Source organism: Balaenoptera physalus (assembly GCF_965194825.1).
Source record: "Balaenoptera physalus genome assembly, contig: HAP1_SCAFFOLD_752, whole genome shotgun sequence".
NCBI classification, from domain to species: domain Eukaryota; kingdom Metazoa; phylum Chordata; class Mammalia; order Artiodactyla; family Balaenopteridae; genus Balaenoptera; species Balaenoptera physalus.
The window spans coordinates 268,452-282,631 of record NW_028126017.1 but is presented as its reverse complement, the minus strand read 5'-3'; the positions used below and the strand labels follow the sequence as shown (position 1 = coordinate 282,631).

The 14,180-nt window shown below is 35.9% G+C and overlaps 1 protein-coding gene across 10 annotated transcripts in view; it reads left to right on the top strand.

Annotated features, from left to right (window-relative positions):
- Nucleotides 1-14,180, top strand: part of LOC309653649 (V-type proton ATPase subunit B-like) — a 248,640-nt gene that overhangs the window by 85,318 nt on the left and 149,142 nt on the right. The gene's annotated exons all lie outside the window — the stretch shown is intronic.

Genomic DNA, 14,180 nt, shown 5'->3' with positions numbered 1-14,180 from the left:
ATGATTGCCAAGACCAATACCAATAAACTTCTCCCCTAACATTTTCTTTTAGGATTCTTATGGCATCAGGTCTTATGTTTAAGTCTTTGACCCATTTTGAGTTAATTATTGTGAGTGGTGTGAGATAGGGGTCTACTTTCAGTGTTCTGCATATGTTTCTCCAATTTTTCCAGCACCATTTGTTGAAGAGGCTATCCTTTCTCCACCGGGTATTCTTGGCTTCCTTGTTGAATACTAGTTGACCGTATATGCCAGGGTTTAAGTCTGGGCTCTCTATTCTGTTCCGCTGGTCAATTTGTCTTTTTTCCCCCCAAGTACAATACTGTTTTTCTACTATGGTTTTGTGGTATAGCTTGAAATCCAGAAGTGTGGTATCTCTGGCTTTGCTCTTTTCTCTCAAGATTGCTTTGGCTGTTTGAGGTCTTTTGTGGTTCCACACACATTTTAGGATTGTTTCTTCTATTTCTGTGAAGAATGCCTTTGGTATTTTGGTGAGGACTATGTTCAATTTGTTGATGGCTTTAGAACTATTGATATTTTAACAATATTAACTCTTTGGATCCATGAACATTTGTTTGTGTCTTCAATTTCTTTGATTTTGTTTGTGTCTTCCCATTTGTTGGTGTCCTTGATTTCTTTCAGCAGTTTTGCAGTTCTAATTGTACCGATCTTCCACTTCCTTGGTTAAATTTATTCCTAAGTATTTTATTGTTTTTGATGCTATTGTGAAAGGGATGGTTTTCTTTATTTCTTTCTCAGATGCTTTATCATTAGTGTAGAGGAATGAAATTGAGTTCTGTACGTTGACTTTGTATCCTGACAATTTACTGAAATTGTTGATTAATTTCAATAGTTTTTTGGCTGATTCTTTGGGATTTTCTATATATTCAATCATATCATCAGCAAATAATGACAGTTTTACTTTTTCATTTCTGATTTGGATATATTTTATTTCTTTGTCTTGCATAATTGCTCTAGCTAGGACTTCCAGTACTATATTGAATAAGAATAGTGAGACTGGGCATCCTTGCCTTGTTCCTGGTCTCAGAGGAAACACTTTCCATTTCTCTCCATCAGGTATAATGTTACCCTTGTGTTTGTTATACATGGCCTTTATGTTGAAGTATGTTCCTTCTATACCCAGTCTGTTAAGGGTTTTTATTATGAAAGGATGTTGTTTTATGTCAAATGCTTTTTCTTTCTATATTGAAAAGATCATGTGATTTTTATTTTTTCTTTTATTGATGTGATGTGTTGGATTTATTGATTTGCATATGTTGACCCATCCTTTCATCCTAGGAGTAAATTCCGCTTGGTCATCATATATAATTCTATTAATGTGTTTTTGAATTTGGTTTGTTAATATTTTGTTGAGAATTTTTGCACCTATGTTCATCAGGGATATTGGTCTATAGTTTGCTTTTCTTGTGGTATCCTTATCTGGCTTTGGTATCAAGGTAATGCTGGCCTCATAGAACAAGTTTGGAAGTGTTTTCTCCCCCTCAATATTTTGAAAGAGTTTGAGGAGGATTGGTATTACTTCTTTAAATGTTTGATAGAATTATCCAGGGGAGTTTTCTGGTCCTGGAGTTTTCTGTGTTGGGAATTTTTAAGTTACTGATACAGTGTCTTTACTCTTATTGGTCTGTTCCTACTTTCTATTTCTTCCTGATTCAGTCATGGTAGGTTGTGTGTTTCTCGAAATGTATCCATTTCTTTTAGGTTGTATAATCCATTGGCATATAATTGTTCATAGTAGTCTCTTATGATTCTATGTATTTCTGTAGTATCAGTTGTAATGTCTTCTCTTTTCATCTCTAATTTTATTTATTTGACTCTTCTTTTTTTTCCTGAGTCTAACTAAAGGTTTGTCAATGTTGTTTATCTTTTTGAAGAAACATTTTGTAGTTTCCTTGATCCTTTCAATTGTTTTTCTGGTTTCTATTTCATTTATTTGCATTCTGATACTTACTATTTCCTTAGTTCTGCTAACTTTGGGCTTAATTTTTTCTTCTTTTTCTAGTTCCTTGAGGTATAAAGTTAGGTTGTTTACTTGAGATTTTTCTAACATCTTAATGTATTTATTGCTATAAACTTTCCACCCAGATCTGCTTTTGCTGCATGCCATGATATTTGATAGGTTGTGTTTTCATTTTCATTTGTTTTGAGATATTTTTTATTTCCTTTTTGATTTCTTCTTTGACACAATGGTTGTTTAGACGTGGGTTTACTTTCCACATGTTTGTAGATCTTCTCATCTTCCTCTTGTTGTGGACTTCTAGTTTCATACCAATTGTGGTCACAGAAGATAGCTGATATGATTTCAGTCTTCTTAAGTTTGCTAAGATTTGTTTTGTGACCTATCATATGATCCAGCCTGAATGTTCTATGTGCACTTGAGAAGAATGTGTATTCTGCTACTGTTGGATGGAATATTCTATATGTGTCTATTAAATCCATTTGTTCTAAGGTGTGGTTCAAGTCCAACGTTTCTTTGTTGATTTTCTGTCAAGACAATCTATCCATGGCTGATAGTGGGGTATTGAAATTCCTGCAATTACTGCATTGTTGTCTATTTGTTCCTTAATATCTATGATTACATACTTGTATATTTCAGTGATCAGGTTTTGGGAACGTACATATTTATTATTGTTATATCTTCTTGATGTAGTGACCCCTTTACTGACCTTCTTTGTCTCTTCTTACCTTTTTTGGCTTGAAGTGTGTTTTGTCTGATACAAGGATGGCTATACCCACCTTCTTTTCATTTCTATTTGCTTGGAATATCATCTTCCATCCTTTCACTTTGAGCCTATGTGCCTTTAGAGCTGAAATGAGTCTTCTGTAGAGAGCATAGAGTTGGACTTTGTTTTTTCAGCCATCCACCCACTATGTGCCTTTTGATCGGTGAGTTCAATCTGCTTACATTTAGGGGTGATTATTGATATGTAAGAATTTACTATTGCCATTTTATCTTTTGCCTTCTGCTTATTTTGTCTCTCTGTTGTTCCTTTTTTCTTCTCTTTCTGTCTGCCCTTATAAGTTGGTGGTTTTCCATGGTGATTTGCTCACTCTCCCCTTTTTTATGTTTATGTTTCTGCTCTAGATTTTTGCTTGTGGTTACCATGAAGTTTACATGAAACATCCTACAGGTAAAATAGCCCCTTTCCTGCTGATGCCAGTTTATCTTCATTCACCTATAAAGGTTTCATCTGCTTACTCTTCCCCTTTTATATTGTTAATGTTAGAAATGATCTCTATGCTGTGATTTCATTACCAAGTTGTAGTATCTATAGCTATTTTTAATGCTCTTTTCCTTTAACCATTATATTATAGTTAAGAATTTAATATACTGTTCTAGAAAAGATTTACAGTATTCTAATTATGAGTATTTATCATCTTAATCAGAGTTTTGTGTACTTTTGTCTTTTTGTTTCAGCTTGAAAAGCTCCTTTCAACATTTCTCATAAGGCAGGTCTAGTGGTGGTAAACTCCCTCAGCTTTAGTTGTCTGGGAAAGGCTTTAATTCTCCTTTATATCTGAAGGATAACTGCCACATATTCTTAGATGGAAATTTTTATCTTTCAATATTTTGAATATGTCATTCCACTATCTATCTCCTGACCTTCAAAGTTTCTGCTGAGAAATCTACTGTAGCCTAATGGGGGTACCTCTGTAGGTTGCCGTCTTTTTTTTTTTTTCCCCCCCTGGCTGCCTTTAAAATTGCTTCTTTATAATTGAATTTTGACAGCTTCATTAAAATGTGTTTTGGAGGTCTTTCTGTGATGAGATAACAAGATATTCTGTTAGCTTCGTGGATCTGTATATTCATCCCTTCCCCAGATTTGGGAATTTCTCAGCTATTATTTCTTTAAATAAACTCTGTCCCCTTCCCACTCTCTTCTCCTTCTGGGATGCCCATTATTCTTACGTTTCCCTTTCCAGTAGAATCAGATATTTCTCATAGGCTTCACTTTTTAAAAATCTTAGCTCTCTCTTTTCTTCCACCTGAATTATTTCTATATTTCTATCCTTGAGCTTGCTAATTCCTCTTCTACCTGATTTGCTCTATTTCCAGTGCATTGTAATGCATTCTTTATCTCATTTATTGAGTTCTTCAGCTCCAGAAATCTGTCTGATTGTTTTTTAGGATTTTAATCTCTTTGGTAAAGTATTCCTTCTACTTGTTATTTTCATTCCTAATATTATTGCATTGCCTTTATGAGTTTTCTATTGAATTTCTTCGCAACAGGTATTTAAAACTCTTTATCAGTTAGATCACAATATTCCATACCTTTGGGTTTGGCTACTGGAAAATTGTCTTGCTTCTTTTTGCGATACCGTATTACCATGATTCCCTAAATAAAAAATGGAACACCATTTTTATTTAGGTAAGACTTTGTTTACTTTGATCCTAAGAAAGCAACAGGTTGGTAGTTAGGAGCCTTCCTTTCCAGAAGGTGGCGCTATGGCACAAGTTTTTGGTTTCTCTTACCAGCGTTAACTAGCGGCTTCTAAGATTGGGAACCCACACAGTTAAAACAAAACAAAACAAAAACAACAACAAAAACAACGAGTGGTGGCAGAATGTGGGCACAGGGGGGAGGTGTGTGTACTTAGCACTTGGGGCTTTGTGGGTGTCCATGGCCTGGTAGAGGTATCCTCAAGTTGGGATGGGGGTGGTGTCCCAGGGGTCCTTGGGTGGTCAGTCCCCTTGCCTCCAGGGGCAGACAGCAGGAGACATTTTACTTCAGTTCTCTTTGTCTGTCTACTTACCTTTCCTTTCCCTCTGCCCATTCACTGCAGTCTCTCCTCAGAGAGAGCAACTGGTCCCGCCAGGTGTAACACACGTGGCTGGGCAGACTTCCAGTCACTGCCTTCATCCTCCAGCTCCTCTGCCAGAAAGGTGGTGCTGGCTCGCTGCCAGAACAGCAGCCGCCTTCTGTGCTGTCACAGCCTCCTGCCACCAGCTCTGCAGTCACTTACCTCAATCCCTGCTACCTACTCCATGGTCCAATCCACCCACTTTGGATGCACAGGTGGATGGATCTCTTGGATGTCGTTGTATGCTGTGGATAGGTGCTTTTTTTTTTCTTTCTGGTTATGGACGTCCTAATAGTTGTAAATCAAAGGAGAGAGAGAAAAAAGGAACGATTCACACTATCATGATACTGACGTCACCCCAAAACTGCATATTTCATTGCTCTGTGACTATTTCAACAATTTGAGTAAGTTGTGTGGAATATTAGACTTTACCCCTTAAATGGATATTTCAGATTTATGTACAAGCAAGGAAGTTTTCCAGTTAATGAGCTATGGATAGTGAAAGTCTTTTTAAACTAAATATTTAAAGTAATATCAATACTAATATGAGTCAACAGCTGAGTTTCCCAAGTGCATCTTTCTGGGCACTAGCGTGATAGGGCTTCAGATTTTTGAAAGTATGTCTTTTACACTGCCCAACTCTCCAATTCTGGTTTAATAACCACAGAACATAATACAGATACCAGGGCTACTCAAATGAAAACTGCAATTTAGTGCACACTCCTGGTGGCCACGTTGAGGGTCTCTCCTGGCACAGTTGAGGTTTTCATCCACTGCAGAGATCTCTCAGCTCCTGTCCCAAGTGTTGTACATTTCCTTCTCTGAAGAACAGAATGTGTCTGCCTTAAGTACATAAATAAATCCTCTCACTAAATCAGAATTTCAGGGGCAGGGATGGGGAATTGCCCCTTGGGTATCAGTGTCTGAAAAACTGCTGTGTCTATTTCTCCCCTGAATTTCATTGCACAAAATTATACAATCTTGATAAATCTAGAGATGTTACTTCTAACACAGACATGTTCTCATCTTTCCATTTGTGAATTATTTTTGAAAAATATCTGAGTGTGTTGGATTGCTGAATTTTCCTGACATGCCCTGTTTAAGCAGGAATGAGAATGCCTTCTGAAATGAATACTTCATTGGCAGTCCCTTCCTATTAGTGAGAACCCCTCTTCTCTATCTATATTTTCCTGGGTCCCACTATCACATACCTACCCCACACCCATCCTGGAAATTAAGACCGCATGATTTTTCTGTTAGGATGAACTTGGCTGTTTCAATGTTTTAAGCTCAATATATGTCAGGGTTGAAATATAACTTAGATATGGAGATTTAAGAAAGTTGCTCTCGGACTTGTGATCAATTCAATTCAGCAAACATTTATCAAATGCTTACCATGTGCCAGGCACTGTGATAGAAGCTGAAGAAATAAAGATAAATAGTGGTTCTTTAAAAAAAAAAAAGTGCTGTTCCTGTATGAGAAGCAGTATGATTCATTAAACTGGCACAAGTTATAATTTTAGAAACACTCCCACCACTGGGAATCTGTTCCTTTTGTCGAATATAATTTTTCAGCAGTCATGAGTGAATAATAATTGGGATAATTAAAAGTGACCTTTAAAACAGATCTAAATCCTTGTCTGCTTAGGGTGCTGAAGCAGGACAATCCATGAAAAACTACAGCCATTCTCCCTCCAGATATTTGATTGCTCTGAAGGCTGGTAGAGTCACACACCCTTGCACAATTTTAAAACCATGAAGGGATAGAACTAAGTTTTATAAATGGGCTCCAGGATGTATAACTGGGGAAAAAAAAACCCTGAAAGTTTCTCTTCTTTCTCAGTAAGTTATTTAAATCATAGCACTTATTTTTAAGTGAATACTCAGGGTAGTTGATAAAGAGAAAGCCCCCCTGCCCTTTTTTAAAAATAAACTTTATTTTTTGAGCAGTTTTAGGTTTATGTAAAATTGAGCAGAAAGTACAGAGATTTCCCATATACCCCCTTCCCTCACACATGCTTAGCCTCTGCCATTACCAGCATCCTTCTCCAGAGTGGTGTTGATACTTTTTTTATTTTACAATTGGTGAATCAGTGCTGACACATGATAGTCACCCCAAGTCCATAGTTGATGTTTCACTCTCGGTGTTGTACATTCTGTGGGTTTGGACAAATGTATAATGACATGTATCCAGCATTATATTATTGTACAGAATAGTTTCACTGCTCTTAAAATCCCTTGTGTTCCTCTTATTCATTCCTCTCTCCCATCTAAACATTGGCAACCACTGATCGTTTTACTGGCTTCACACTTCTGTTTTTTCCAGAATATCATATAGCGAGAATCGTATGGTATGTAGCCTTTAAAGACTGGCTTCTTTCACTTAGTAATATGCATTTGGGTTTCTTCTGTGTCTTTTCATGGCTTGATGGATCATTTCTTTTTATGACTAATGTTCCACTATATGGATGTACCACAGTTTGTTTATCCATTCCCTACTAAAGGTGTCTTGGTTGCTTCCAAGTGTTGGCGTTTAATGACTAAAGCCGCTATAAACATTTTTGTGCCTGTTTTTGTGTAGACATAAGTTTTCATCCCCTTTGGGTAAATACCAAGGAACAGATTTTGGATTGCACGTAGGAATATGTTTAGTTTTGTAAGAACCGGCCAAACAGTCTTCCAAAAAGGCTGCACCATTTTGCATTCCCACCACCAATGAGAGTTCCTGTTGCTCTACATCCTTGCCAGCATTTGGTGTCATTAGTGTTCCAGATTTTGACCATTTTCATAGGAGTGTAGTGGTATCTCATTGTTGTTTTAATGTGCATTTCTCTGAAGACATATGATGTGGAGCATCTTTTCATATGCTTCTTTCTCATCTGTATATCTTCTTCGGTGAAGTGTCTGTTAAAGTCAGCTTAGGACCATTTTGTAATTGGAGTTGTTTGTTTTCTTATTGGTAAGTTTGAGTTCTTTGCATATTTTGGATAAAACTCATTTGTTCGATGTGTATTTTGCAAATATTTTCTCCCATCCTATGGCTTGTGTTTTCATTCTCTTGACTGTCTTTTGCAGGGCAGAAATTTTTAATTTTAATAAAGTCCATCTTATCAGTTCTTTTCTTCATGGATCGTGGCTTTGTATCTACAAAGTCTTTGCAGAACACAAGTTCATCTAGATTTTCTCCTATGTTATCTTCAAGGAGTTTTATAGTTTTGTGCTTTACAGTTAGATCTGTGAACCATTTTGAATTAATTTTTGTGAAGGGTAAAAAGTCTGTGTGTAGATTCATGTTTTTGCTTATGGAAGTCCATTTGTTCCATTACCACTTATTGAAAAGACTATCTTTGCTCTATTGTATTGCCTTCGCTACTTTGTCAAAGGTCAATTGATTATATTTGTGTAGGTCTACTTCAGGGCTCTCTGTTCTGTTTCACTGATCTATTTGCCAGTTCTTTTGCCAATACACTGTCTTAATTACTGTACCTTTATGGTAAGTCTTGAAATCAGGTAGTGTCATTCCTACCACTCTGTTCTTCTTCAATATTGTTTTGGCCATTCTGGGTCTTTTGCTTCACCACATAAACTTTAGAATCAGTTTGTTGATATCCACAAAATAACTTGCTTGAATTTTGATTGAGATTGCCTTGAATCTATAGATCAATTGGGAAAAACTGAAATCTTGACAATCAATATTGAGTATTGTCCATGAACATGGAGTATCTCTCCATTTATTTAGTTCTTCCTCGATTAATTGCTCAGAGTTTTGTAGTTTTCCTCATATAGATCTCATGCATATTTTGTTAGATTTATACCTAAGTATTTTATATTTTTTAGGTGTTAATGTAAATAGCATAGTGTTTCAGATTCCTAATTCCACTTGATCATTGCTGGTATATAGAAAAACAATTGACTTTTGTATTTTAACCTTGTATCCTGTGACCTTGCTATAACCACTTATTAGTTCCAGGAGTTTTTGCATAGATGATCTTGTCATCCATAACAAAGACATTTCTTTCCTAATCTGTATCCCTTCTATTTCCTTTTCTTGTCTAATTGCATTAACTAAGACTTCTAGTAGGATGTGGAAAAGGAGTGCTGAGAGGGAAAATCTTTGCCTAGTCTTGATCTTAGTGGGGAAAGTTTCCAGTTTCTCACCATTAAGTGTGGTGTTAGCTGTAAGTTTTCAGTAGATATTCTTTATCAATTTGTGAAAGTTCAACTCTATTCCTAGTTTACCAAGAGTTTTTACCATGGATGGGTGTTGGATTTTGTCAGATGCTTTTCTTCATCTATCGATAGCACCATGTGATTTTTCTTTGTTAGCTTGTGGATGTGATGGATTACATAAACTGATTTTTGAATGTTGAACCAGCGCTGAATACCTGGGACAAATTCCACTTGTTTCAGTATGTAATTCTTCTATTTTTTAAAAATCTGTTGAAATTTTTATTTTATTTTACTTTATTATTTTGTTTTTGGCCACACCGTGTGGCTTGTGAGATCCTAGTTCCCTCACCAGGGATTGAACCCGGGCCCCCTGCGGTGGAAGCATGGAGTCCTAACCACTGGACTGCCAGGGAATTCCCTGTAATTCTTCTTATACATTGTTGGATTTGATGGCTAATATTTTGTTGAGGATTTTGCATCTGTGTTCGTGAGAAATATTGGTCTGTAGGTTTCATTTCTTGTAATATCTGTGATTGGTTTTGGTATTATGGTACTATTAGCCTCATAGAATAAGTTAAAAAGTATTCCTCTGTTTCTATCTTCTAAAAGGGATTATGGAGACATGGCATGATTTCTTCCTTAAATGTTTGGCAGAATTCACCAGGGAAGCCCTCTGGACTTTGTGCTTTCTGTTTTGGAAGGTTATTATTATATTATTAAAATAATTATTTGAATTATTGTTTTAAATTTTTTAATAGATATTTGTCTTTCTCCGTCTGACTTATTTCACTTAGTATGATAATCTCCAGGTCCATCTATGTTGCTGCAAATGGCATTATTTCATTCTTTTTAATGGCTGAGTAATATCCCACTGTATATATGTAGCACATCTTCTTTATCCATTCATCTGTCCTCAACAAAATACTAGCAATCCAAATCCAACAATACATTAAAAGGATCATACACTATGATCAAGTGGGATTTATCCTAGGGATGCAAGGATTTTTTAGTATCTGCAAATCAATGGCTGTGATACACCACCACAAGTTAAAGAATAAAAACCATATGATCATCTCAATAGATGCAGAAAAAGCTTTTGACAAAATTTAACACCTATTTATGATTAAAGACTCTCCAGAAAGGGTCCTAGAGGGAACATATTTCAAAATAATATAGACCATATACAACTAACCTACAGCTAACATCATACTCAACAGTGAAAATCTAAAAGCATATTCTCTAAGATCAGGAGCAAGACAAGGATGTCCACTCTCACCACTTTTATTCAACATAGTTCTGGAAGTCCTAGCTGTGGCAAACAGAGAAGAAAAAGAAAAGGAATCTAAATTGGAAAAGAAAGAAGTAAAACTGTCACTGTTTGCAGATGATATGATATTAGACATAGAAAATCCTAAAGGTGCTACCAGATAACTACTAGAGCTCATCAATGAATTCAGTAAAGTGACATTTTCTTTGCTGAGGAATTTTTAGTCTACTTTAGAACATAATGCATATTGAAAAGATGCCATTTATATACAGTTGTGTATAAACTGGATTTGAAAGTTCTGAAGAAACTAAGAGCATGCATCACCAAGGAGCTGTAGTAATCCAAAGAGGTTTGTCTGGGACTGTTTTTTATTTATGGAGGGGGTAGATTTAAGTAGTTTTAGGAGGAGGTCAAGGGTCTGGAAAACACTCAGATAGTGTCACTTAGATTGAGAGGATTAAGGCAATTATGTTTTCCCCAGCTATGGGAAGTTCCAAATTTCTAAGATTTTACCTGGAGAAAAGAATATATATATAATTTTTAAAAACAGAAGCTGAAATATTGTTTAATAATTTCAGTATAAAGCTGTTCTGTTGGCAGGACAAACAATAGGCTATTGATTAAAATGATGTTACAATAGGTACAACTACTGAGACAATGTTTGCTCATTTAATACATAAGAACTTATTATAGAAGCATGCACACAAGGCTGTTCTGAGCACTCTGATCTGAATCATACATAAATCATGAACAATTACGGTGTGTCTGTATTTTCTATAAGACACGTTACAACGGATCATCAGTTTCCCTTTAGAGTTGCTAAGCTTTTCTGAGAACATTTGAGCTTCTGAGTACATTTGAACTTTTGAAGGAATAAGTGCATTTCAAAACTGAGATTATTTCATAGAATAATTTCTTCTTAATATGAGTGTTATTATGAAGAGAAATAAACTTGCTTTAGCCTATTGAACTGTAATATTATCTGTCTATTTTCATTTGTTAATTCTTACAAGATTATTACTTGTACTCACCTCATTTTCCCCCTAAGTGGTAAATAGTTGTACTTTTCAGTTGTTTTGCCATCTCGTTTGTTAAAAACAATTATTTATGAATAATTGTTGTAGCTTTGAAGCATTTCAGGATTCATCTTTTTTTTTTTGGATAGAAATAGTATGTATCAGACTATTGATAAGAATAATATTCAGTGGAAATCAAATATTTTTTAATGATTCCAGAAAAAGAAAATTAAATTGTGTCTTAACAATTTTGGCTCCAGGAATCGTAGTATAAAATATAGACATTTCAAATTGAAAACAATGGTTAAGGAGATTTTTGGGTGGCATCTGAGACTTCACCTTACTTGAATGTAATTTAGTTAAAAACACAGTGAATGTACTGAAAACACTGTCCAAACACAGAGCCGCTCTTTTCCAAGTACCTTATTGGACATGGTCACGTTTTTTGATCACGTGCATTCTCAAATTTGACTGTGTGGAAGTGAATTGGAACAACCAATTAGGGTTGTAAAGAAAATGATCACTTTTAAAATTGTTTCTCAAAGGCAAAGATGACTCCATAAGAGCGAGTACATCTTACTCTTTTTTTTTTTTTTTTTTTTAAAGACTAAGATTCATATGCCTTCTTTTGAGGAAAGAATAAAAAATGAGAATATGGCTTGGAACGTTGCATGCTGCCTTCTATATCTCTTTATAGGGAAAACGTCCTTATAGAATATTTGGAAGAAGCTTATGTGATGACTTGTCTTACCATACTGAAAATAATAAAAGCAAACACTATTAATCCTCATAGAAACCCTATGAATTGTGTGATTCCCCTTTGTCCAGTTGTGTGATTCAGTTGTGTGACATCCTCATTGTACAGATGAGGTAACTGAGGCTTAGGGAGGGCCAGTGACTTCCCAAGAGTAGGCAGCTTGGTAAATGTCATGCCCACACCCTGTCTGGCTCCAGAATCTACACTTGGTCCTCACTGTTTCCAACCCAGAAAGGAGAGACCCCAATACGGTGAGATGAGAAAGATGTGAGCAGAGGGGACTGAGTGGGGAGCGTCTGGGGAGACTCAGAAAGGAAGCCGTGCTGGGGGGGGATGGGGGAGGCTGGGAAAGGAGCAGGCTTCCCAAGCTAAACAGTTGATGGAGATAATCTTCACTTACCCTCAACCAGCTCTGTGACTTTGAGCAGGTTACTTAGATCCCTGGGACCCCTTTACCTAAAGGGGGAATGATGCAGGCCTGGTCTGCTCAACAGGCAGAGAAATTGTCCCCTGAGAAATTGTCACGTTCACATTCGAGTTAGCACAGCTGACTGTGGATTGTGGATGATCCCAATCTTCTGGAATCTTCTGAATGGCTAATAATGCCCCAGTAATGTCTCAACAGCTTTGTACTTGCAGTGCACACACTCACAGCGGGAGCTTCTTTGCTCTTCCTTGTGCCAAGGACCCTTCGGGCACTTTGCTGAAGCCTGACCCCTTCTCACAGCAATGCTTGTAAGTGCATAAAATGTATACATATGGTTACAAAGTAAATAGTTATATTGAAATGCTGATATCAATGTACTAGAAATTGTAACATAGTGTCTTCTTAGTTATTAGGGCATTCAAAAACAAGATCTAGTGGTGACTTTAATAAATACTGTTATTTTGAAGTAAAGGGGACCATAAACAATATTTCTAGATGTCTGTGACAACGATTGCTATTAAAATATCTGTAACTTATGTTGGTAACATATGCACGGGCACTGGTGAATATAGTCTGGTTTGTCTACATTTGTGACTGAAGAATATGCTAAATTTTAGCTATAGGTTAGTGAAAATAAAGATGTAATTTTTTTCTATTCATCTCAACAGACCCCCTATATCATGTTTGTACCACACGTTAAGAATCCCTGAGCTGTGTGGTTCACTGCTTCAAGTTCTGTGAAAAACCCTCCTGAGCTTTGACTGAACTTCTAATGAATCTTTAGATCAAGCTAGGGAAAACCAGTACCTTAAAAGTAGTCTTCCTATTTGCAATCATTGTAGTCTGAATTTATGTAGTTTTTCTTTAATGTCTTTCAATACAATTTTTATAATAATCTCCATAAATGTCCTGCAAATTCTGTAAGATTCATTCTTAGATACTTTATATGTTTTGTTAGTATTTGCTATTCTATTTAATTTCTAACTATGGATAAGTTTAGAAATACTATCAGCTTTTGTATAATGAATTGTTAAGCTAGCCAATGACTTTCAGAATTTCTACCTCCATAATCATATCATCTGGAAACGATAACGGTTGCTCTTTTTAATCCAATTTTGTGCTTTTAATTTTTAAATTTTCTCTTACGTACTGATAGGACTTTCAGTGCAATGTTCAATAGAAACAGTGGTGTCTGTGAAAGTGTTCTTTCTGATTTTCAAGGAAATACTTTTAATATTTTCCCATTTAGGAGTGACGTGCTGGAACCAATTTTTAGCAGCTAGCAAGAGCCAATCATTAACTTTTCATGAATTTTGCATGAAAATACAATCATTATTAAAAATTAAATTACATAAACATAATTAATTAAATCATATTAAGACAAAAGTAATACATTCTGAAAACTCACCACTTCCTACTTTATGTCATCTTGCTGTTATCAGTGCTCTTGAGGTTATTTACATACCTTTTGTCTGCGTGGTGAAAATACTATATAATGATTCTTTTTCCAACTTCCTGGTCAGTGACATCACGTTGATAGCTTTGAATTGGCCATGGTACGAGTATTTACACCATGGAAAGTGGCAAATGCTACCAATCAGGGTTTTTAATTTTCCTTAAGAGCCTGTTGTTCAACGTTTACTAACACACCTCTGATCAAGACTGATGTTTGCCACAGGCTCTAGCATTTTCCTAGCCTGTTAACTAAAAAGAAAGGAA